Below are 24,635 nucleotides of genomic sequence, written 5' to 3' on the forward strand. Positions count from 1 at the left end.
ATACCAGCAGTGTTATTAAACCAAAATCCTATAAGAGTGCTCTTTGGTGGCAATGGGGCATTGTCACAAATTTGGCTCAGAGCTGAGAAATGGTCAGCTGCTCTTGGCCCTTCTTCACTGGGTTTTCTTGGGCAGAGGGATCCCATGGACCCAGTGAGCCCCACAGAAGCTTTTGAAGCCCTGGGCTGGCGGGGCGGGGTCACGTTGAACACAGAGCTTGCTCCTTGGGGCAGTTAATGCAGCTTAGATCACAGACCGTGGAAGCTGCCACCACTGCCTGTTGCCTGCTGTTGACAGGAAACCACCAGCTACATATACTGATTAAGATGAAAAGAATTCATCTGGGGATATGCTCTTTCTTTAGGATTGCACCAGGAGTTGCCAAGTTATAACTAGAAGGCCCCTCCACTGTAAGTGCCATCAGGATTTGAAGGGACATGGTGAAAAGCCACTGAGGCACTGCCAAGGTAAGGTCCTGCGTCTTCTGGTTTCTTGGCCAACTCATTTCTTTGAATTGGGTTAATGGTGCTCTGAGGCCCATAGATGTGGGGGCCAGGCAGGAGCACTGTGACGGGGATTATTGGTAGAAAAGGAGGAAATCTGCAGTCGTTTCTGCAGCTGTGAACAGATTGCCGCATCATTGGTTCATTTCTATTTTAGAGAGATTGTTTGATTTTAAAATGTTCATCTGTCTAGAGTAGAGTCTGCTTCTTGGTCTTTCTTAGTAGGAAAGAGCAGAGAACGAGCCACAGAGGAAAGAGAGGATATAGGTTGTGGGACAGAGAGACTGGAGTGGAAACTCAGCTCTGCCAACCATCAGAGGCTCGGGACAAGTTACTCCACCTCCCTATAAAGGAGGATAATGATATCTGCTGGGCAGAGCTGATAGAGGGTTAGCAGTGACTTATGGGGAGCGTATGGCTCAAGGTAAATGATAGGCTGTTGTGGGTTGTGGTGGTTGGTTTTGCTTTATTTATTTATTTTAATGCAATTGCTCTATTTTCCAGACCTGGAGAGAAGGGGGAATAGAGTAGTTTGAATGATGACTTTTTTGGCTAAGAGATCTGTTTTGTCAAGGAAGGCCAACTGTGAAAAGGAAAGAATAGTTGCTAACATATTTCAGGAGGATTTTGTAATTCTAGGGTTTTGATGATTTTCCAGACATTTTCTAGTTTGCCATTGGTTTCATCCTCAATGACTCACATTACCAAAACACTAAAAAATTGTTGTAATTGTGCTGCAGTAGTTACATAGAATTCTAGATAATGTGTGTAGATACTCCTACCTCCGGGAGGTGGACCTTAATTCCTTTCTTTTGAATGTGGATTGGACTTAGAATAGAGCTTGGGAAGGGAAAATAGTAACTTTATAGTGGAGACACCTGGCAGATGCCGCCTTAATCAGGTGGTCAAGGTTGAGATCACCAGTGGTCAGTCAGGTTAATGCCATGGACCCTCTGACATGATGTGATGAGGACGCGTCACCTCTGTGATATTCTTCCCCCAAACCCATAACCCTAATCTAAACATAGCAAACATCAGACAAACCCAGTCCGAAGGGCTTTTTACAAATTACCTGATATTCAAAACTGTCAGAGTTGTGAAAAACAGGGGAAGACTGAGAAACTGTCCCTGCCAGAGGAGGCTAAGGAGACATGACCACGAGACGCAATGCGGAATCCTGGGTGGGACCCCAGAACAGACACAAAAGGACATTAGTGGAAAACTTGGTGAAATCTGAATCAAGTCTGTAGTTTAGTTAATAGCATTGTACCAATGTTGATTTCTTAGTTTTGACAAACGTACCGTGGTTAAGTATTATTAACATTAGGGGAGGTTGGGTGAAGGGTGTAAGGGAATTCTCTGTACTATCTTTGTAACTTTTCTGTTAATACAAAATTATTCAAAAAAAATTATACCTGTCCAAACTTAGAGTAGAAATGGTCAAACTCTCCACATTCTTGGGAAAATGGGTGTCTGTGCCTCAGTGACACCTGCTGAGATTTGAACATTCCCAAAGACCATTACAGGCCTTTGCATTTTTAACCAGTCTCCTTCCCCACTCCCACCTTATTCCTGCATTGCTTTTTCCTCTATCTGAGGCATTTTTCATCGTTCATTTATCTTTTCTTTCGGCACAGTTTTGTACCCTCACTCTGGGTGCCAGGAGACTTAGGACTAAATGCACTCCAGTCTGCCCGGTGCAGCTCTGTGGACTGGGGCAGACTCTAGATCCCCGAACACATGTCCAGCCGCCCACACCTGGCCCCTCTCCAGGAAAGAAGCAGGTTGGGAAGGGAGGCAAGTGTGGGTGCACCCTCTGCATGAAGTACAGCGCCCCAGTCAGAATGGAATTTGCCACCCTCTGGGCTCAACTGGCCACGCGGAGTCTGTGCCAGCCAAGCAGGTGTGAGCTGAAGGGTAAAAGCGGCCGGAAAACACCTCTTCCCCGGGAAGGAAGCTTTGGCCTGAGGGATGCAGAGTGGTGCATCTCAAAGAGCCTCCACTGTTTGCATTGTATCCCCGGCCTGGGCACCTGCTTTTCTGCCCCAGACACTGCAGCAGTCAGCACCAGCCACCCGCAGCCAGAGCCCCTGCTTATCAGGTTCAGGCGTGTGGAGAGATAACAGAGATGGAGGGGTCTGAGCCACCCCCTTCCTCCCCCACAACCGCCTCCTGGACTTAACAGAACAGGTGTGTCCTTGTTTAAAGGTGATGCCTCATTCAGATTACAGACATGCTTTGGAAGCAGATGAGAAAGAAGAAAGAATTATGAAGTCATGGGGAGACAGCAATTAGATGAAAATCACAACACTAAGATGAAAATCACAACACCTGGTCCTACAGTACCTTCCCCTGTCAATCTCTTGCTTCTCCTACTGCCAACCCAGATGCTTTCCTCCACTGGCCACTCACTGTCTCTGGAATACATCCTGCCTTTTCTCCTGCCAGTCCCTTTGCCTGGAATGCCCTTCTCTGCTTTCTCATGTAGGCAAGTCCTACTTGTTCTAATGCTCAAGATCAGCTCAAATGGCTTCTCTTCTGTCACCAGTGCTCAAAGTCACCCAGCTCGCACAAAGCTCCGGCACATGCCTAGGACCTGGATGACAGCTCTTGCTTACAGCTCAGCCTCTCCTTCTCAACCTGGGCTCCTCCAGGGCAGGGCCCATGCCCTACATTCCCCTCAGTCTCCCAGGCCCCGGCACGCACGTTGTCTGACACACAGTGGGGCTCCGTGAAGTGGTGCTTGAGTGAAAGAAATAAGAAAAAAACCTCACATGCAAGTGAAGATTAAAACACAGGGAAGAAAGAATGAAGGAGGAGAGAGCATATAAAATTCAGTTTCTATTTCTCTGCTGACACATCACAGCATAGTAAAAATTTACCATGAACACCTTCCCTAATTCTTACTTGAGTCTAAACTGAAGAACTTGCAGTATTTCCATTCTTCTAGATCCTATACGATTCCCAAATGGGAAGGAATAGGATATACAAGAGTCACCAGGGCAGTGCTTGTGGTTTGGAAAGGCACAGTTAGTATTATACACTCCTGATTTATTTTTATTCAATCTTTTTATTTTTCGCATGGTCAGGCACTGAGAATCGAACCTGGGTCTCCAACATGGCAGGCAAGTCAATCTTTATTTGGAAATCTCAAAAAGGAGAGTAAGATTTTGTTATGTTTCTCAAAGGAAAAGATAGGTTTTAAAAGGTTGAAAGAGGTGAATGTCAACACTTTGGAATGTTCCCAGGATCAGCCAGTCAGCGTGTTTGGATCTCAACAACTGGGGCTGTTGGTCAGTTGCGTCCATTGAATCAGGCTTGGGCGCGATTTTGGACGTGGGCAAGCTGTCTGCAGCTTGGGCTCAAGGCACCTGCCGGGAATAGAGGTGGGAAGCCCACCAAGGCGTTTACTGAGGATCTGCTGCTGCAGCTGTGACCCCCTTAGGAGGAGTCACAGGAGTCGTGGGAGCATTGCGGACTCTAGGGCCAGGATCTCCATGCAGCTTTCTAGCAGTGGCTGCGTTATGAACCCTGTGACCCTTCAAATGGATCGTTTTCCACTCTATGCTTCAGATTCTAGGTGACCTTTTTTATTGTGAAAAATAACCTATATACAAAAAGCCAAATTTGCATCTAATCATTAGCAATCATGTAGCATCTCATGGTCTGCTTTTCTGCACTAGTTTAGTGCCTCATTTTGGTTTTCTGCCCTAACTTACCTTTGGTCTGATTCTTCACCTACTTTCCACTCCTGTTGTATTTTATATATTTTTATTAGTGGCTCCAAAACTTTTTGGAAATACCAGAAAATGAATACACAAATAAACAAAAATAAGAGAGTAGTTCTGAAAAAGCCTGTGTAGATGTTCAGTAGGAATTAGGAGCCAGCTTATGCTGAGTTGTATCCTTGGAATTCTATTATAGTTATACAAATAGCCAAAGTTTCAACTGCTTATTTTTTACAGATATTCCACCTTGTATGGTTACAAAAATTAAGTAATTATTTCATTTTAATATTCCTTCTGTTCCTACCATTTCTGTCATGCAATCAGATTTTTTGAAATAAAATAAATTCTTTTTTTAAAAAAAGTATTGCACATGATGGTAGGATCAAAAATAATAACCCATTTCAATATTTCAGTTAAATGGCTTCATGGGAAAGGTTGACCTCTCCATATTCTACAAATTAACATGGGAAAAGTTATTTCCATTTTGTGGTGTCCCTCTGTGTCTCTGATGATCTCCCTGGCACTTTTTGGTGCCAACGGGAAGTTTTAGGTCAAGATACAAATCTTGTCAAGGAGGGCAGTGGTAATGCTAGTTAATGTTCAACAATAAGCTTTCTGGGAAAACTGGGACACATATACTTATATGCATAATTTTAGCATAAATTTTACTAGCATAAAGAATGTATAGCCCATAGTTTAAAAATAATAACATACCAAATAATCTTTATTATATATTTCATATAACCAGTTGGTTCTCATAGAATGCTTTCATTGATTTTTTAAAATAATTTGAATTTATTTTGATTGTGTTTTATCCATTCATATTAATCCTAATGTTTAAGATTTTTTGAGCTTTTACATTTTGCAAAGCACTGTCCTTTGTATTTTACATTGACTAACACTTTCAAATCTGACAACAATGCAATAAAATAAGTACAATATTATTGTTAGTCATTTCTTTTATTTTAATGGTTTTTCATACTGTGAAAAATAACGTATATACAAAAAAGCAATACATTTCTGAGTACCTTTTAACAAGTAGTTATACAATAGATTTTGAAGTTTGGTATGGGTTACGGTTATGTGATTTTTCATTTTTCTTCTAGCTGCTCCAAGACACTGCAGACCAAAAGAAATATCAATGTATCGATTCAGCAGTTATATTCATTTGCTAATCCTATCTTCTCAGTTATATTCTTCCTTCTCTCTTTTTTTCTTTTCTTGTGAAAAATAATACATATACGAAAAGCAATAAATTTCAAAGTACATCGCAACAGTTATTTGTAGAACAGATTTCAGAGTTTCATATGGGTTACAATTCCACAACTTTAGGTTTTTATTTCTAGCCACTCTAAGATACTGGAGACTAAAAGAGATACCAATTTACTGATTCAGCAGTCATATTCATTTGTTAAACCCCACCTTCTCTGTATAACTTCAGCATCACCTTTGATCCTTCTCTCACTTTTTGGGGCGTTTGGGCTATGGCCATTCTAACTTTTTCATGTTGAAAGGGACTGTCAATAATATGGGGTAGGGGGATGGAACTAGTTGATGTTCTGGAAAGGCTGGCCCCTCTGCATTTCAGGACTTATCCAGTCCAGGGTGCTTGCATTAATTTTTGTGAAGTTCTTGGATCCATAGCCAAGCTGTGGTCACAACTGATGGACAAATGGACTGTTGGCATGGATGTCTGTTAATGTTTTCATTATGTTAGGGAGAAAGACCAAACGGAAACCACAGAGGTATAAGTTGGAACTGTACACATTAGTCCACGACATGAGTGACTTTTTGCTAAACTGAGTAATTTTTAAATACTCAAAAGACTTTTCCTCAATATTCTGTGCTATTGAGAGTGTAACAGCTACAGACAGGACACACTTTCAAGTTTCATCTACATTGTTAACATTATCTCCTTCACTTAAGTCTAGGAAATCCACAAAACAAACCAACAGCCCCAGATTCACAGCATTTGCCTATTTGGTGTAAATACTCTCACCGTGGCCCATTTCAAGCAACCAATGTGACATGGTTAAGTGTGGAGCTGGGAAGAGGTGCCTTGTATGCCATTACGTCACCTTTTCACTCCCCAGATGTAGGAGACATAAATCCCTTCAAGCACATAGAAAAGAGTAAAATGTAGTAAAATAATTAGGAAGTTATGATGCTTGAGTATTTATTTCCTTTTTTAAAATAGAATTTATTTCATTGTAATTTTATATGTTAGTTTTTTTTTATAATGCATGCGCTCATCAACCAGCTCACAAAATTCCTGAAAATATAACAGTTGACTCTTGAAAAACAGTACAAGCTGGCCCCAGCATGCCTCTGACTGAGAGGCCGGATTTTTTTCCCAAAGTATTTTAAGGGCCGTTCTCAAACTCGAAAAGAAGTTCTAAAGATCTGTAGTCAAAGAGATTTTTGTATCTACCCATCTTACTCTGAATTATTTTTCTCCCCCTCTGGAAATCCTCATCCTTCTAAAGCGCATGCTGTCTGGTTCTAGCAAATCTTCCCACCCCCCACCCCCCACTTTTTTTAACATATATTTTTTTGTTTTAAAATTTCCAAAATTTACAAATGCTCCTCACCCACTGACCACCAACTCCCCTTCCCGCCCTCCCAGTCACCTCTAATCTGCATTCTGTGAGAGGAGTCTGAAAGGAGATCCAGGGACCGGCTGTGTGCTTGGTGGCTGAGAAAGGGGAGACAGTCTGGCCCTGCATGGGGAACTCTCCTTCCACAGCCATCCGGCCCCCACCCCAGGGGCTGCCGGCTGGCCACCTGCCTCCTAATGCGGAACGTTCCCGCCTGCAGGCAAGAGAGGAATCCACTTCTGCTAATTCTCGCGTGGATCAACGTTGGCTACTCTCCTGCTCGATCCTGTGCTCAGGGACCCTATGGAGTGACCCTCAAATGAGAGGTCTTTGCTACCTTGTCAGCTTGAGGGAAGAGTTTGAGATGTTTCCTGGTGGGCCAGGTCTCAACACTGGGTTTGCAATGAGCACAGCGTGCTCTTTGTTGGCTGTCTGAAGGCTGGAATTGGCGAGGAGACACCTACCCATGACTCTCCTCGATGACCAAGCCGTGGCCTCCATTCACAGATATAGAGGAGGGAAGAGTCCCTCTATCCGTCTTTCTGTCAGGGCCTCACCCCAGCAGCAGCTACTTCCTCACCTGGGCTGTGACTCAGGGAAAGGGACCCTCTCCCTTCTTCCATTCCTGGTCCAGCGGTCTACCTGACCTCCCCCTAAAGCTCGGGGCTAGCCTTTCTTTAAAAGTGGGTATCTCATTTCTTCCACAATGCTTACCTCCCAGAACAGCCTCGCCCCTTTGTGGTCTAGAAAGGATGTAAAACCTTTTACCATGAAGCCCCTTGATGAGAGTGGTTTGCAGTGGATTCTGAGATGCTACGCCATTCGTTTTCAGCAGCATGCAAACTTACGCTTCAAAACCAGGCTTTCCTAATCGCACTTTCCGGTGAAACCACTCTCTTATCCTGTGCACTTCACCCACCTCCCCACTACTTTCCTCTTATTTATTTTTGGATTGTCAGGAAATCCATAATATGCATGGACTGCCACAGAAAGACGCATCTATGCATCTTTGGCATTGTTGATATTTGGGCTTTCCTCTCCTGTTGATTGGGAAACCCACTGATAAATGAGTGAAAAGGCCAGAAAAGAAAAGAACGGGGAGAATATGGGCCTCGGACGACTGGCTTTGCCTGTACATATACTGTTGCCATAAAAACTTTGGATTTAAAATCTTTTATAAATCTTAGTTGTTAATTACCTTAGTCAATTGCAGGTAAAAGTAGCTGTGAGTTGGCCCTACCAGAGCAAGTGCTCAAAAAATGTTTCTTTACTGGGATTTGCTTTTCAAGGACTGGTCAGCTGAGAAGTGTTCTCCCTACACCCTCCTTCCCTGGTTGAGAACAGGCCTGAGAAGGGAGGGCTGGCAGTTTGGGCACTGGGTATAATGGAGCCTCACAGCATGTGGCGTCTGGCATAAGTCGTTCCATTTAACACCCTGTTTCAGGGGGGTTATAATTTTTTAAAAAGCAGGGCATCTCTGCAGCCATATCCCAGGAGGGGTTTTTTGCTGTAGGAAATGTACCCACACATGTGTGCGCACACACACGTATCTACACACCTGCACCCACCCACACACATACCTATAAAAAAAAACTTCCCTACAATCAAGAAGTTCCCAAGCCTTGTCCACCTAGTAGAAATACAATCACTGCACACCATCCTTCCCAATATTACTATTTATTTCTATTATACAAAGCTTCCTGCTTCTGAGCCTTCAACTGCTCTGAATGAGTCATGAAAAGGGAGATGGCGCCCACTTCCCATTCCCTCCAGGCCGGTCCCAGCATGGTGGGCTTGTAGCTGGCGCTCCAACCCTGGGGAAGTGGGGGTGCGGAGGTCAGGCGGAATTGAGACAGTTTAAGAAAGTGCAACAGAGCCACAGAGCAGTGGAGGGCGGAGGAGATGAAGGACATGCCAGACCTTTCCTCTCTCCCTCCCAGCTGCGGGTAGGCGTTCCTTTGCCTGAATGGGCAAGGCGTCCCTTTGCCTTGGAGTCCAGCCTCAGCTCTTCGCCCTCTGCCAAGAATGACTAGTTACCTGGGCATTTCCAGGAGGTGGCTTTGTTCCTTTCACAAGAAAGCAGAAACATCGGGGAATCAGGAGTTTTAGCAAAGGGCAGAGGAAGACCTGGGAACACTCAATGGAGAACCTGACCACAGCATCCATCCATTTTCCCTGAGCGAGAGCCAAGCTGTGGTAACCTCTGTGCCTCCCTTTCTCACATTTATCCCCAAATCCCCACTGGCTTAATTCAGGTCCTCCCGACCTCTGCATTACACAACAGCCACATCCCCTAAACTCACCTCTCTGCAAAAAATATGTATCATTCCACACCAGTGCACAGCATGGGGCTGGCTAGGTCTTTCTAAAACTCAATATGGGCTGCAACACCCTCAAGGATAAAACTTTTGCCTACTCCCCAATGCTGGAGATCAAAGTCCCAGTGTCCCATTGAGCCCTCCAGAGATATAGACAGTCTGAGTCTCCTTTTCCAACTTCTCTCCCAGTAACTTTCTCCAGATACTCTGGGCCCAGCCCAGCCTACTTTGGAGCTCCATCATGTCTCAGAGTTTTGGCTGAAAGCTTCTCTCTGCCTGAAATGCCCACCTCCCCTGAGGAACTCCTATTTGTACTTGAAGGTCCAGTCCCAGTGTCTCAGCCTTGGTGAAGCCTTTTTGTATTCGTTCCTCTCTGTCCTATCCTTGGCCCAACCAAGCTTGATGAATAGTTTCTTCTCAGTCAAAGCAGTGAAGTAGAGTGGAAAGGACTTTGGACTTTGAGCCAAGTGGACATGGCTGTCCATCTCAGTTCCCCATTTATACAACCTGGTTGTGTAACCAGTTCCCAGTCACCTACCAGGAGAAGATGAGTGTCTTTCCTGATTTCATACAGATCATTAGCAACCTGCCTGGCCCTGGGGGCTACACCTCTTCACCCCTTACTTCTCTCTGCCACACCACGTGGTATCTCTCCAAGGCAGCATCGAGATTGTCTTTTGCAAAGCTAAAGGGAAGGCAACTTAAGTGCTGAATAAAAGGGAGCTTTTGTCTAGTTTCTTTTTTCTCTTTACATTCCCAAGGCCAGACAGCCAGGAAACACTCAGGAATATATATTTGGCTCATTTATAAGATTTTTAAAAAGTGCTGTTGGTGAGAACAACGATGCTAAGTGGAATCTTCAGAATTGTTGACAATGACACTAGCATCATAGCAAATAAAAGAGTCTATCAAGCAAATTTATTATCGAGGTGTTTCTCATCTTTGGAAGAATGTCTGGTGGGTTCGGGTAAATCAGAATGTAGATTCATGTGTGCTGGGTAGGAATCTCAGTCTACAATTCAGTTTGTAAAAATATATGTCATCTGATCTAATCCCTTAATTCCTTCAGGAGGAATAGAAAGTAACCCCGGTCAGTTCAGGGTTCTCCCCACTTTCTGTCAAGGTTGGGTCCAAGTTCTGGGGAGTTAATGAGTCTCGGGATTCTGGGGTGGCTTCTCTGCTCTGTCATTATTTCATTCAGGCTCCTGCTGAGATGCCTTATTCCAGCCTCTGGCCCTGGCTAATCCTTTCTCAGAACTTCTGTGCCACATCATGGGGTCTGGGAATCAAAATGCCACTTCTGTGCCACACCAGGCTGCAGGAACCTCACTGAGGCCACTTCAACTCCCATCTGCCTAGACTGACTCTCAGCATTTTTCTTAGCCGGCCTATGTCCACATCTTCCATTCTAAGTCAAGAAATTTGCTTTGTTTCTACTTTCTGCTTCCCTATGTCAATGGAAGCAGAATAGTCTCAATTTCATGATTGCGCTGAAGTGTGGGTAAGAAGCAAAATGACAAACAGAAGGAAGAACGATCTATTAATATCTCAAAAATCATGTATCTGTTTTACAGGCTTGTTGCTTTGATATTTTTCCTAAAATAGAGTACAACGTAAACTGTATTTATGACTATGTTTATAAAGTTATTGAATTGTAGGAGCACCTTGGAATAGGAAGTGTGAAGGTGGTAAGGAAGTCCAAGTGGGATCAGGAAGGAAGGATGGTTTGCAAACTTGCTGGAATTAAAGGGAAAGGTGGCAGGGACTTTAGAAGAAGAAAGCATACAGGATGTCCTTCCTACCTGTGGCAAAACCCTTTTTCTGGGTATGAGTCTAGATCTGCAGTGAGGCTGGCCTGGAATACCCTGGGATGTTGAGACACTGGTAGATCCTGCCGAGAAGTATGACACTGGTCTGAAGAGGGCCAAGTGGGGATTTCTGATCAGAAGTGAAGACACGAACCAGACTGCTGAGAGCTTTCAGAAAAATGACGGGGGAGGTCAATCTTTTAAAGGATCTTTAAAGGGACAGGAACTTAGTTATACGATTGAAGGTGAAAGCTCCAGCTGCAGAGGCTGACTGAGTGCTTGGAATTTGGACAGAGTTGAGGGTTTGGGGAGATTCAAGGATCTTTTCATCTTTATATAAGATGAATCAGTGAAACCTAGGGGTACAGAGGGGCTCAGCAAGTTCAGACAGTGACTTCAAGCTAAGACTGGAGGGGAAGCCTGAAACCAGGATGGTGAAGAAGCTAGAAGAGCTGGGAAGAGATTACTGAAGGGTGTCAGCCTGGACTAAGTTGGTTTTGTCCCAGAGACTGAATTTTTACAACCAGGAACTTGCCTTACAGACTTGGGTAGATCACTTGTTCTCTCTGGATTTCAAATTCCAACTCTGGCAAACAAGAAGGATAGACTAAATGGTCTCTGAATATTCCGTCCAGTCAATCCTTTGATGATTTACTGGACATATCACGCATACTGGTCAAGTATGGCGTAGCTGTCATTACTTGAATAACTACTCCGTACCAAGAAATGTGTGAAGAAATATCCTAGGTGCTTTATGCATGTGAACACATGTAATCCCTACAACAGCCTGGCGATTAATTATCAGGAACCCACCCAAGGTCCAGGGCTGATAAGGACCAGAGCTGAAATTCAGACTCAGTCAGGGCTCTGTGACTCCAAAGCCAGTGCTCTTGCCTTGCCATTAGTGGGTCTTCATTAACTATTCACTGTGTCTGGGGCACTGACCCTTCCTCTATAGCAAGGCAGGAGAAACATATCGTTGAGGTGAGAGTGAAGCACACACTGTGAAATCTTCCACAGCTGTCTGACATCTGCAAAATAATTAAATGGCAATCAAGAACCAAGGACCCAGGAGTTCAGGGTAGTGTCGCTGTCACAGGCACCATGTGTTGGCTGACTGGAAAGCATCTGGGAAAATCTATGTCTCAGGAAACTTCTATACTGCTGGGAGGCCTCTGGCACAAAGTTTGCCTGAAAAAAAAAAAGACCTTCCAGAAAATACCCCTTTTTTCCTATGGCCTGGGTCACTTGTCTGCCAACCCTCTATTTTCCCTTTCTTAATGAACATCATCCCTCTCTAGTCAGTAGTTCAAGCCTTGTCATTGCCTTCACTTTCTCCTTTGTTCCCCACATCTGTCAACCCTACATCTGAAATGCCTTTGGGATCAGTCTACTCCCTTTCTCTTGTTGCTTCCTGGCTCTGGGATTGTCAGCAGTGAATCGCTATTCATTGTCTATACACAGTAAACCAGACACGGTGCTAGGCCCTGAAAGCAAGGAAATGAGAAAGATGTATAGAGATGGGTGTAAAAACACATCATTCCCACACAGATCGGACTGTGAGGAGAGAGTTATGGCAGAGGCTCCACAGTGTGCCTTGTGGCCCTCAGAGGAAGGAGTCACTAATTTACCCAGAGGCCGGAGAGGTCTTCACAGAGTTGCTGAAGGAGGAGGGGCTTTCATAGGGTTTAAGGGAAAAGCCTGCCTGCCAGCTGGGTGTTTGGGAAGGAAATGCAGCTGGGTGCAGGATGTGATCCCCTCTGGTTGCCCTTACTATTCATATCCCCGCACCTGTGCGTGCAGGGAGCTTGAAGATGAGAGGGAGGCGGCTAGATGCTCAGCCTGGGGGAAGTGAATTTGGCCCCCGAGGTTAGAGCTGTGGTGCAGCTCGCACGGCTTTTATGGAGGAGACTTCATATTCACGACGGATGTGCTGATCTGGGCGCTAATAAGGTCACGGTGGCTTCCCAGTACTTAAAGCTGCTAAACCTCCCTCAGGTTAAAATGCAGGAAGCCTTTTGATAATTCTCTCTGGTGGCTGTTGCTCCCCTCTGGGAAGAGCTAACCTCACAGTACTCAGGGGGATGTCAGGGCATCTTAATTTGTCTTCAGCAACAACAAATGCCAACAGAAAACCCTGCCGGACCCCAGCTTTGCAGGGGAAGAGAATTTAATGCTGTCCCACCACTAACTACTCTGTGGCTCCGGAAAAATCACTTCCTTCTGATTCTAGCGTCAACTTATTCGTAGGTGATAGTAATCCAAAAAAAATCAGGGCTTAGATCAATTTAGATGTGGAAATTCATTACTTGCATGAACCAGTCTCTCAATCAGCCCGGTGTCGACCTAAACTTTGTAGGGTCTGAGAAGAACCGGGCCAGGAGCTGGAAATGATGAGTGGGCTCTCATGTTCTTTTAAATCGTTCAGGCTTAGGTTTTGTGGCTGTCTGCGTCTAGGGGACCGCGGACCCAGTCTACCACAACCGGGCTTGCCTTCTCTTAGTCTAATCACAAGAGAAGCCACAGAAGGAGCTGGGGCTGGTTAGAAGAGATTGGCCACAGCCATCTGGAAGCCTAAGTAGACTCTCTACAAATCTATCAGATGTCTCCTTGCTTTAAAACTATAAAAATTATATAATACCAAAGAAAATTTTGGGGAAAAACCCCAAACCATCAATAATTCACAAACCCAACATTTTTACATAAGAGCCACTGGTCTTTGCTCTTATAAAGCACAATATTTCCTTGCTGAAATGATGGGGACACAGCACTTTGGATTCTGCTTCCTTTTTCTTTCTTCTTTTGATTATGACATGAGCATCTTTCCCATGGCTACATGGTCTTCAAAATGATCATTTTAGAGAACAATATTTCATTATTATCCCTATTGAACCATTTGAATTGGGCATTTAGTTTGATTTCAATTCTTTTACCGTTACAGAGGAATATGATTAAAAACAATAACTTGCAGCTTGCAAAGTAATTCTGAACAACGTCATACAGCTGGAGGCTCCTTTTAATACCACCAAGGAATGACAATTATATAGGAAGATTAAATGATCATTTGGTGGGTGGAGTAGGGTGGACTATGAATTGCCTTTTAAGTCATGGTGATAGTGGCTCTGAGTTTTTCATACTTTCCCATCTAGCTCCCTGGCAACCATATTCTGCTGGCCAGAGCCAATGATGTGGTCTTTGGTTACCGAATAGACTTTCCTCTCTGTGAAATGAAATGACTCATAAGGAAACAAAACCCCAGGGCCTTGGTTTCATTTGTCCCATAGTCTAAACCACCATCTTTTAACCAGAAGTCCAGAAATTGTCCTAAGGCCTTACTGGGTTGGGGGGGGCGGGTGTGCTTGCTGAAACTGGGCACAAGATTTGGCATATTTGCATGTAAGTGTATTTTCTGGAGATAGTGCCTGTAGTTTTATCAGATTCTCAAAGGAGGCTGTGACCCCCAAAATGTCAAAAATAGCTCATCTAGTGGGTTCTTTCTCTCCCTCCCTCTCACCCTCCCTTTTCTCTCTCTCTCTCTCTGTCCCTTCAGGTTGTCTGGTGTTGAAATGTAAGAACGCCAAGTCCAGTAATGGTATGGGGAACATAGTGTGCCTATTTTAAGGGTGAGGAAACCAAAGCCAAAGGGCTTGCAGTGAGGGTATGGGGAAGCTGGGCTCTGACCTCAAGTCTGGGACATGGAAAGTTTGGGGGCCAATCCATTGTGCTTAAGTGCCTCCTGGTAGGAGAGTTGCTCCTATATTTTTTTCTTTAACCAAAGCTAATTACTAACGTGTTAAAGTGGATTTTGCCATGATTATGGCCATCTGTGGTTCTTAACAAATGGAAATGTTTTGTTTGTGATTTTCTTTTCTTTCTTTTTTTTTTTAAATGGATTTCACACCAGGGGTTCAGGCTGATGGAAACATTTGTGATGGGTTCGTTGTTCTTTCCTGTTACAAGCATTAACCATAGGACATAAACCGCACTTAGCAGACTAAAATGTTACCATTTAAGGCTTAAGAGGCAAAGCCACTTAAAAATTCAGGAGACCAATGTCTACAGTTCAGCCCAAGGGATAGGAGGCTTTAGTCTATTATTTCCTGAATCCAGTTAAGCCTTCCTCTTCAAGCACATGTTTTTATTAGAGACAAAATATTTGGCACCAGCGAGTGACTTTGACTTCCTAGATGTGTTTGATTTCCTTTCTCTTTTAGTAATCTTGTTCTGAATCTCACTAAACTCAAGTGAGTATCCCTGGAGGCAAAGAAGATGGGCATAATTTCAATTTCCCTTCTCCTGGCTTCCTCTGTGAATCCCTGCTATGTTAACCACTATTACGATATTACTATATTACACTATTATTATAATTATTACCATTGAAAATCAACAGTCGTTAAAGGGGAATGATTTCCTTAAATACGGGAAACAATCATGCAATAAAAGAGAAGTAAATTATATTTTCATCTAAGGCATCTTAGATGTATTGCTGTATTAGACTTTTGATCCATGAGTCTCATTAGCCAAAAGTATTGGTTAATGATAAACTAGTATAGAGGATAACAGCTTTTTGGCATGAATGACCACGTCTTTCTCCCATTATCCTGAGAAATTAAACTATTTACTGTTTACAGCAATAGGAAGTGTGAGGAGGTGTTTTTTAATGTTTGGGCTTGCTGTGATTAATCGATCTATCCATTCATTCATTCAAAAAGGAGAAAGATTTGCTGCTACCGTGTTCTAAGTACTGAGACAGGCTCTGAACATTGAAAGATGAAAACAAAAATAGCCCTTTTCGTTTAGAAATCTGGTTTAGAAGGCAGACATTAAACAGCCTTCTAAAAAACACCAGTACACTCCGATGGCTGCAGTGCGAGGGGTCTGTAAGAAGCACTGTGCGCACAGAGACGGAGTGAGTTACATGGGATGCAGGGTGCCAGGAATGTCTCCCCACATTTGATGATTCATGGTCTGGGTTTTCAACGGAAATTAGGAATTCGTCATGCAGCCCCAGGGAAGGACAGCAAGTAATGCAATGTTGAGGGTTTGTCTGGCTCTTCTCAGTAATTTATTATCATTTCTTAACACTGTCTAATCAATATCATCATTAGCATGTAAACATTCCTGCCGTAAACGCGGCACTGAAATCACTCTGACAACATGTCAGTTCCCTGGCATGAGTGCGGGTATTTGGAAGACGAAGGGTTTTAAAGTTTTAGGCTTTAACAGAAATTTTTATATGGGACCTCACATTTTACAAATTACTGTTGCATGTATTACTTCATTTAATCCTTTAAGGCAAGCAGAAAATGTATTTCTATCCCTTTTTTATAGATAAAACAAATGAAATTCGAAGAGGCTAAAAAATTTGCTCAACTTGATTCTTGAAGAAGAATGTATAACTAGTCAGCTTTTACAATGTGACTGTGTGATTGTGAAAACCTTGTGTCTGATGCTCCTTTTATACAGGGAATTGACAGATGAGTAAAAAAAAAAGGATAAAAAATAAATAATAGGAGGAGATAAAGGATAAAAATTGGGTAGATTGAAATACCCAATGAGAGGGAGGAGTAAGGGATATAGGATGTATGAGTTCTTTTTTCTTCTTTGTATTTCTTTTTTTGGAGTGATGCAAATGGTCCAAAACTGATCACACTGAAGAACACACAACTGTGTGATGAGATTGTGAGCCATTGGTTATATAATACGGTTGGACTGTATGTATGTGGATATTTCTCAATAAACATGTATTTTTAAAAATCTACTCAAATTCTACAGCTTTCTAAATCAATAAATGTAATTGTCTCTTGATGACTCGGCGTCATGACTGTAATACATAATTGTGCCATGTGGGAATAACAAGAACAACAAACATTTATTTGGTGCTTACTATCTGCCAGGCACTATTCCAAGTAGTTTATATTCTTTAACTTATGTAGGGCACAATCATTCAGGAACTTGCTTTCATAAAAGATTTTTTGGCTTTGTCTTATCTTACAGTAAATGAGTCCTGATTCTTCGCTTTTCAAGTTCTTCTAGGAAATTTAACATGACTGCCTTTCTCAAATAATAGTTATTCCTCAGAGGCTGAAACAAGGTTTCTCTCGAAATTATTTTGCCCCTGAGCACAAACTTACTTTCCTTGTTCTACCTGATCTCTCACCCCCTGCCCAGCCTCCGGGGTTGGGTCTGTGGCGCTGAGTCTCAGCAGAGCACGCCGAGGTCCAGGGCTCGTCCTGGGCGCACGAGACGCTGGGTGTGTCTGAGACTGGGGGACCACATGGCGTGGCGGGTTCAGGAACTGAGTCCTCCCAAATCTAAAAGTGGGTGTCCGTAGATGGGTGGGTGGGGATGACACAGCAAGGGAAAGAAGGTAGGATGGGCGGGAATGAAGAGAGTGGTGATTCATGGGTCATGATGAAGGCAGAGAGAGGGTTGAGAGGGGGAGAGAGACCAGACAATCATCCCAAATGGGAAATCACTCGATGTTATCACCTTGGGCTCTTTCGGGTCACTAGAGCACACGCAGGGGGCCATCTCCGTATCCATCTTCATTTGCTGCAGCTCTGAGCAGAGCCCAGGTTACCACTTAGACTTTGCGGTCCGTCAGCACCTCCATACATTTTCAGGAGAATCGTGGACCACCAAATGTTAGGGCTGGAGACAGCCGGGAGATCCCCCTTCCAAAGCCTTCACTGTTCAGGTGAAGAGACAGAAGCAATGCGCTATACTGAACTGGTCCCATATGACTCAGTGAAGCCCTTTCGGCATTACAACATCTTAAAGTGCTTCCCAAAGAGTCAGAGTTAGGATGCACTCAAAACAGGTCGGGGGCATTTAAAAGTGGCCAGTTGCATTTTGCACATGGCCACTCACATGAGCAAGGATTTGCATTACCAGAGCAGCCTACTACCTAGCCAAGCTACGTTACGGAGTTCGCTACAGTTTGGAAAAATCTGTGCCTTGAAAAGTATTCAACTCATTGGCCTATCTTCTGTGGGGGAAGTATTTGGCTGGGATTTTTTTATGAGTCCCAGTAGGTATGGTATTTTAGTCATCTTGAACTGCATAAAACCTGTAATGGCACAGGGTCTGCTGAGGTATCTGCCTTTTCCCTTCAGATATAAGCAGCCATTTTGTTTCAATTGCTCCAGAAATGACTCCAGGGAGATCCTGGTTTCTCAATGAATAGAGTCTGGCCAAATTCTCTTTCCTCAGTCACTTTGAGCACTCAGCTTGCGGCTGAATCAAACAGGCATTCCAATTCAGTGGTCAGGCACGGCTAAGAAAATAGGGCATGGTCTGTCCACGTGGTGCTCCCTTCCACTGCTCAGCCACGAACTCATCACATTTCAGAAAATCTAGCTGTCCCTTTGAGAAGGACGACTTTAGGTCTCAGTCTCAGTCGGATGGCACAGTCAGCAGAACACTAAACACGGGAGCAAGAGTTCTAGGAGGCAAAGGCGAAACCCCCGCGATGGCCTCCCTCAGGGCGTCTGTGACCCCATGGGAAAACCCAGGCTGCCAAGCCTTATTTGAGGGTCCTTCTGGAACACCAAGTTCTTCTATGCAGAGTTGCTGCTCCTGGACGCAGCTGCCCTCCCAGGTATTCTCCACCAGCCCAACCCCTGTAACTCTCATCTCTGCCTCCTTCTGTGCCAGAGTAGCCTTTGCAATCCTTTCTGGGCGGGACACTGGCTCCTGGCTGAGGAATGCCCCTATGCAGCAGGGACAGTCCGGGGTAAGAGGGGACTCCGTTTCAGCCCTGGCTGTGCATTAGAATCACCTGGGAGGAGAACCGTTAAAAAATACAGGTTCCTTGAGCTGTCTTGGACTTTGGGTATCACCCGAGAACGCAGGTAGCTGTTAGAATCCCAGATCATTTCTAATGCAACCAGCCAGCAACCTCCATCCCACGTGGGGATTGGGACCCTCCAGGAACTCGGCCCCCTTTCTGTTCCTGGGCAGCTTCCATCCAGGGACGGTGCACACCTGGTCTCGGCCTCCTCTGGAGCCCCTCCCCCACCCTCTCCTTCATCACGTGTCTCCTCTGAGAATCCTTCCCCAGTTCATCCCCTTGTGCCCCTGCAAATACAAATGCCCATGGCTGATTGTATGTTTATAACTCCCTGCTGCACCTGTCTGTATGGTTTTGATTTGTTTTGCCAGGAGGTCCTATGAGATTGCAAAATTTGTGATGAGGGAGAGGGGGCTTCCTTCTCCGCTAGCAGAGAATGAAGATGGGCTGCAGTAGTGCCAGGTCTGGGTTTGAATCCTGCCTGACTCCTTACCTGGCTGAGGGACCTTGGGCCAACCTTATCTCTGTCAGGCTCCACCTTCTTATTTGAAAAGTGGGCCCATCAATACCTACCCTCCCAGGTGGTCATGCGGATTAAAGGGGAGCTGAAACAGTAGTGCCACAAGGCTTGGGCTTCCCCCCTTGTCCCTGGGGCTGGGCCAAAGGACCTTGAGCACTTGCCTCTCTTTTGCTTCTGTGCTTTCTGTTACCTTGAGCTGGGCATCTATCATTATCTTTCCTCCCTTCCATTTTCTTTGGTCTTATTCTTTTTCTAACTTCTTGTACTGGCCAGTTATCTGATTAATTTTCAACCTTCTGTCATTTCTCATATCAGTAAAAGCATTTAAAGTATAATTTTATCTTAAAAGTACCACTTTAGCCTTTGACACTTCTTTCTACCGTGTCTTATATGTAGCTTTGTTGTACGTGACGTGCAGGTGGCAGAAAGAAAAGTCCTTACGGTGCTTTACTCGCCTCATTTTCTTTAGGGCAGTGGTTTTCAAATGGGAAGTCATGACATTTTAGTTGTTCATAAAATCTATTTAGTGAGGGCGGGCCACGGTGGCTCAGCAGGCAAGAATGCTTGCCTGCCATGCCAGAGGACCCGGGTTTGATTCCCGGTGCCTGCCCATGTAAAAAAAAACAAAAAAAAATCTATTTAGTGGGTCATGACAAGCTTTATAAATGAGGGATAGAATAGAATAGAAAATATCCATTGCTTAAGGTGAGGGTAAGGTGTGTTTCCTGAACCTTTTGTTTTGCTGGCGTGGGGGTGCACGTGTGCAGACGAGCACATGGCTATGTTCTAGTTTGCAGATGTACATGGTGTTCCCTACAGGTGCTCACAGTGAAAAAGAAAGGAAAGTTTGGCACATGCTGCCATGGACCCCCTGAGACCAGCAGCTCCATGAGCTGTCCCAGCCTGGATGCCCCCGTGTCTCCCCTTCTTTCCCTGCAGTGCGGTGTGCTGCACAGAAAAACTGCCATTGCATCATTGTTACCTGCCAAGGCCCTTCCTGATCTATTCTAGAAACATTTACCAACAATCCATTGGGTGAAAGATAATCCAACAGGTATTACATTTTTAGTCCCATTTTCCCAAGGACTAAAACCAGAAAGCTCCACGGACATGGAAGAGAAAGGAAAATAGCAATTACTTAGCCTACTCCATAACTTTGGAAGGATGAAGGAAGGAGGCAAGCAAGGAAAGAAGAAAGGCAAGCTGGAGGGGGAAAAATGGGCATAGGTTTCTAAAAGACTTGCAGGTTGTATATTTATAAAGCCTCCCTGATCCCATGAAACTGAGCGGCTCCTTGGTTATGGGTCTGGAACTCGCAGGCCTGTTCTGCAGAACCAGCAGAATTTGAAATGCCTGCCCTTTCTCTGGGCCGTCGTGAGACTAGCACTTTGAGGAGAAAGACCAGCAGCTCAGTTTGGGCCATTCAAAGTTTGAGAAGTTTCGTACAAATCCCAGTGCCAATGTGATGTTATCAGCTGGTTTTCTGAACCTTACCAGCCCTTTCTATGGTCCTTTACCCTTGTGAGGCTTGTGAACGTCCTCCCCACCAAGCACACCTGGGCCCTCCAGATGCATCTAGGCTCATGCAATCCTCCTCCCCACCTGCCTGTCTGAGTGATAGCTGAGTGAGAGCCTCACTCAGGTGTGCAGGTATGAGCAATAACACATGGGGGCAGGAGAAAGCCACCCAGCCCATGACAGGGCACAAAGCCACTTAGGCTCCCGAGGAGCTGTGCTTCTTGTCCAGCCAGGCCAGAAGGCTTGCAGGCTGCTGGGAGCAGCAAGACAGCGGTCAGCGGGCCCCATGGTGCAGCCTCCAGTTCTGTGGTTTGAACTCTGGCCCGGTTACATGGTGGAATCCTAGTCCCTAAGAGTTTGAACCTGAGTTGAAGGGCACCTCTTAGACCTCAGACTGACCTCTGTAAACACCGGAGACGTACATTGTCCTTGCAGAACTGACAGTCCTGTACCACTAAGACAGGGGAGATAGAGCTTTGGGGTGATTAGTAATCTATATGGGCAAGGGCTTGCTTGGCTGGACTGATTTGTTATTGAGCTGCACAGGCTGCCAGCCTCTCAGCACTCACCTTACGGAAGAGGAAACTAAAGCTAGGAGAGGGTAAGGGTAATGCTCAGGGTGCATAGCCCGTTCACAATTGAATCAGGCATAAAAGAACCCAGTTCTCCCAATTCCCAGAGGAGCTGGCTGCCCCTGCAGCCCTCGGGCTTCACACTGAGATTGGAGGTTATTTATCCACACGGCACAGGTTGACTTTCAAGTCCAGGCTTCAGCTAAGTGAGACAACAGCTGATTGCTCTAGACAATGGGCAAACCGGATCAAATACTCACTTCCTTATGAATTTATTCAGGGCACTCAACTTTTTATAAACTGCCCTGTGAAACCTCTCCTAGATTCTGGGTTCTAGTACTGAACACAGATATCCCACTGCAGGGCGGAAACGGCAGCTGAAGACTCTAATTCTCCAGGAGGGTTAAGGGATGCCTCTCCCCGCTTCCTCAAAACAGCCCCTCCCAGATTAGAAGAGCGCTGTTACGCCGTCCTTGACCTCTCACCATTTCCATACCCTTCTTTCCATTTCCACCAGCAACACTCTTGTTCTAGCCACAGTTATCGCTCCCCTCATCTACTGCAGTCACCTCCTAACCAGGCTCGCACCCCGCAAGCTCTTCTCCCCATAGCAATCAGAGTGATCTTTGTAAAAGGTGAGTCCACCCCTGCTTAAAACCAACCAGGGGTTTAACACAGGTTTTTTGAAAGAAAGCCAAATTCTTTCCCCAGCCGGTGTCTTTGCCCTGCCCTCCTCCCGCCCTCCCTAGCTCATGGCACTGCAGGCACCCTGGAACATGGCCAGGGCATTCCGTCTTGCTGGTCCCTCTGCCCTTCCAGACCCTTGCAAAGATGTCTCCTTCTTGTCATTCAGATCTCAGCTCAAGTTTCCCCAACTTAGAGGTCTTTGCTCCTCCCCTGAATAACCTTGTGTCTCCGCAGTCATTTTCCAGCCCATCATCCTACCTTCTTCACAGCACTCATCTCTATTGAGAATTATCTTTCAGTTACTTTTCTGGTTTACCGTCCATCTCCCCCTTCACTCCTCTGTGCTGTGTCAAGTAGATGTGCTCTTCACGGAGCGGGAGCTGGCGTGGCTGGTTCCCCACCCTCTCCCCAGTGCTCCCCGCAGCCTGCCACGGAGGATGTGCCCGGGAGCAGCTGTTGAGGGGGTTGTTAATTCCTCGTAGGGTGGGAGAGGACAGCCCTGCGCTAATGCAGCGCTCACCCTCATAGGCAGCTGCTGGCAGCGTGAATTGTCATAATCTTCCTGGGAGGCAATTTGCCAGTGAGTCTTAGGAATCCTGAAATGGTTCCACAGTCTTGGTCCCAGGCAATTTTCCTTCTGAAAGCCCAAACAAAAAGAAAAACTAATCTGAAATGGAGGCAACAATTTATATGTAAACATTAATTGAAGTTTTATATACACACATATGTAGATATATACCATATATACACTTATGTGTATACGTATACAATACATATATGTTTGTGTATATGTGTGTATACACTGTAGGAAAAAATTTTTAATCGTGCTTATTATAAGCCTGGATGATATAAAAAGGTTTATGATATTGTGTTAAGTGATAAGAGGAATACAAAAGTGTATGTTCCCCAAAAAGGGAGTATTTTTTCTTATCTTAATTTAATTAAAATACTTATTATCTTAATTTTACCGACTGGGAAAAATGAAACTTGAAGAGTTTAAGGAAGTTGACAAAGGTGGTATAATTTATAAATTATAAATCAAGATTTTAATCCACAGCTGCCTATTCAAAGGCTCCATTTTAAACCATATTCCCTATTGATATGAGCTTTGTAAAACATTTTAAAATATGTGTAATTGAAAGACTAAATGACATATTTAGTGTAAAAGACTAACACTAGACTAACCCCCAAAAAGACTAACCCCCAAAAAGACTAACAAGAAATGGAATTTTTGTCTTTATAATATCCTATATTTAAAAGATGTTTTTAAAATAATCAGCATATATCATTTTCACACAAAGTTTTAAATTTTATTAAAAAATAAGTTGTCCCAGAAGTTGAAGTTTTGGGATGGGGACAGTGTCACGCTTTGCCCTGGCTCTGATTTGCCTTGCTCCTAAGCAGTTCGGGTTTATTCACATCTCTGGTTGGGGTCTGGTCTCTTTTTTGACTGTTTTGATGGCTGCTCTATGGAGTGGTGCTGGTTTGCAGAGTTAGGGGTCTCTGGCTCTGGGTCTCACGTGTCATACGGATGCCCAGGGTTTCAGGAAATTGTACCCCATGCACAGCGTCTCAGAGTTTGGAGATGGCAGTTGAAGCCCGGGAATGGATGTGGCTGCTGTGAGAGCTCACAGTCTAGGAACTTTTAAAATGAACATTATGGAACGTACAATTAATGGTTAACATTTTAATACCCTTTCATCAACAGTAATAAATGGATCACATCAATATTATGGGCCAATAACAAGGGGCCATAAGGGATATGGTGGGAGGAGGGGTTCTTTTTTCTTTTTATTTCTTTTTTGGAGTAATTAAAATGTTCTAAAGTGGATTGTGAGTATGTGTGCACAGCCACGTGATGTTACAGTGAGCCGGTGATGGTGTATTTTGGATAGATTATATGGTGTGTGAGTATAACTCAATAAAGTTGCATTAAAAAGTAGTTCTCACATACACAAAATACTATAGTGAAATTTGTATGTCAATATAGAAGCAAAATACTTAAGCAAGCCTTAAGTGTCTAACGTGTTGTGATTGGCAACAATTCATTCCACGATGAAAGGAGAATTTAACGCTAAGACAAATATTAGTGCAATTTGTCATATCAGTAAAACAAAGTATAAAAGTAATTGTTGGCTGCCCTGACAGTTTCCTTAAAAGGCTATCAATCGAATTCAACTACCTTCTTGTAAAAGGTCTTTGTAGCCTAGAGAAGAAGGAAACTTCCTAGATATCTATTTCAAGCCCACAGCCAAAGGCAGGATTTGAAACTTTGTTTTGCAGATTCTAGCCACAAAGTAATACAATATCTACATATTTAAAGAACAAGCATAACATGATGTTTGTCTTTCTGGGGATTTTAAGCCAAGTAGCTGAAAACCTATTAGAACTAATAAGAGATTTCAACTAAGGTGGGCAGTGACAAAATTAATATACAAGAACCTATAGCTTTCTTTTTTCTAATAGTAACATTAGCAATACCAATTCTCTAAAAATAACCTATGAATTTAAGTGCCATACCGATCAAAATTAATGCAAGACTTCTTGAACCTGTCAAAACTATTCTTGAGGTATTACAAAAATGAATGA

The 24,635-nt window shown here is 44.2% G+C and overlaps 1 protein-coding gene across 2 annotated transcripts in view; it reads left to right on the top strand.

Annotated features, from left to right (window-relative positions):
- Positions 1–255: 255 nt before the first annotated feature.
- Positions 256–24,635, top strand: part of BLK (BLK proto-oncogene, Src family tyrosine kinase) — a 70,859-nt gene continuing 46,479 nt past the window's right edge. For both annotated transcript variants that reach the window (XM_077152971.1, XM_077152972.1), the window contains exon 1: positions 256–467. The gene's annotated coding sequence lies outside the window, so the exon portion shown is untranslated. The remainder of the gene's footprint in view (positions 468–24,635) is intronic.

The sequence above is a fragment of the Tamandua tetradactyla genome, chromosome 3 (assembly GCF_023851605.1).
Source record: "Tamandua tetradactyla isolate mTamTet1 chromosome 3, mTamTet1.pri, whole genome shotgun sequence".
NCBI classification, from domain to species: domain Eukaryota; kingdom Metazoa; phylum Chordata; class Mammalia; order Pilosa; family Myrmecophagidae; genus Tamandua; species Tamandua tetradactyla.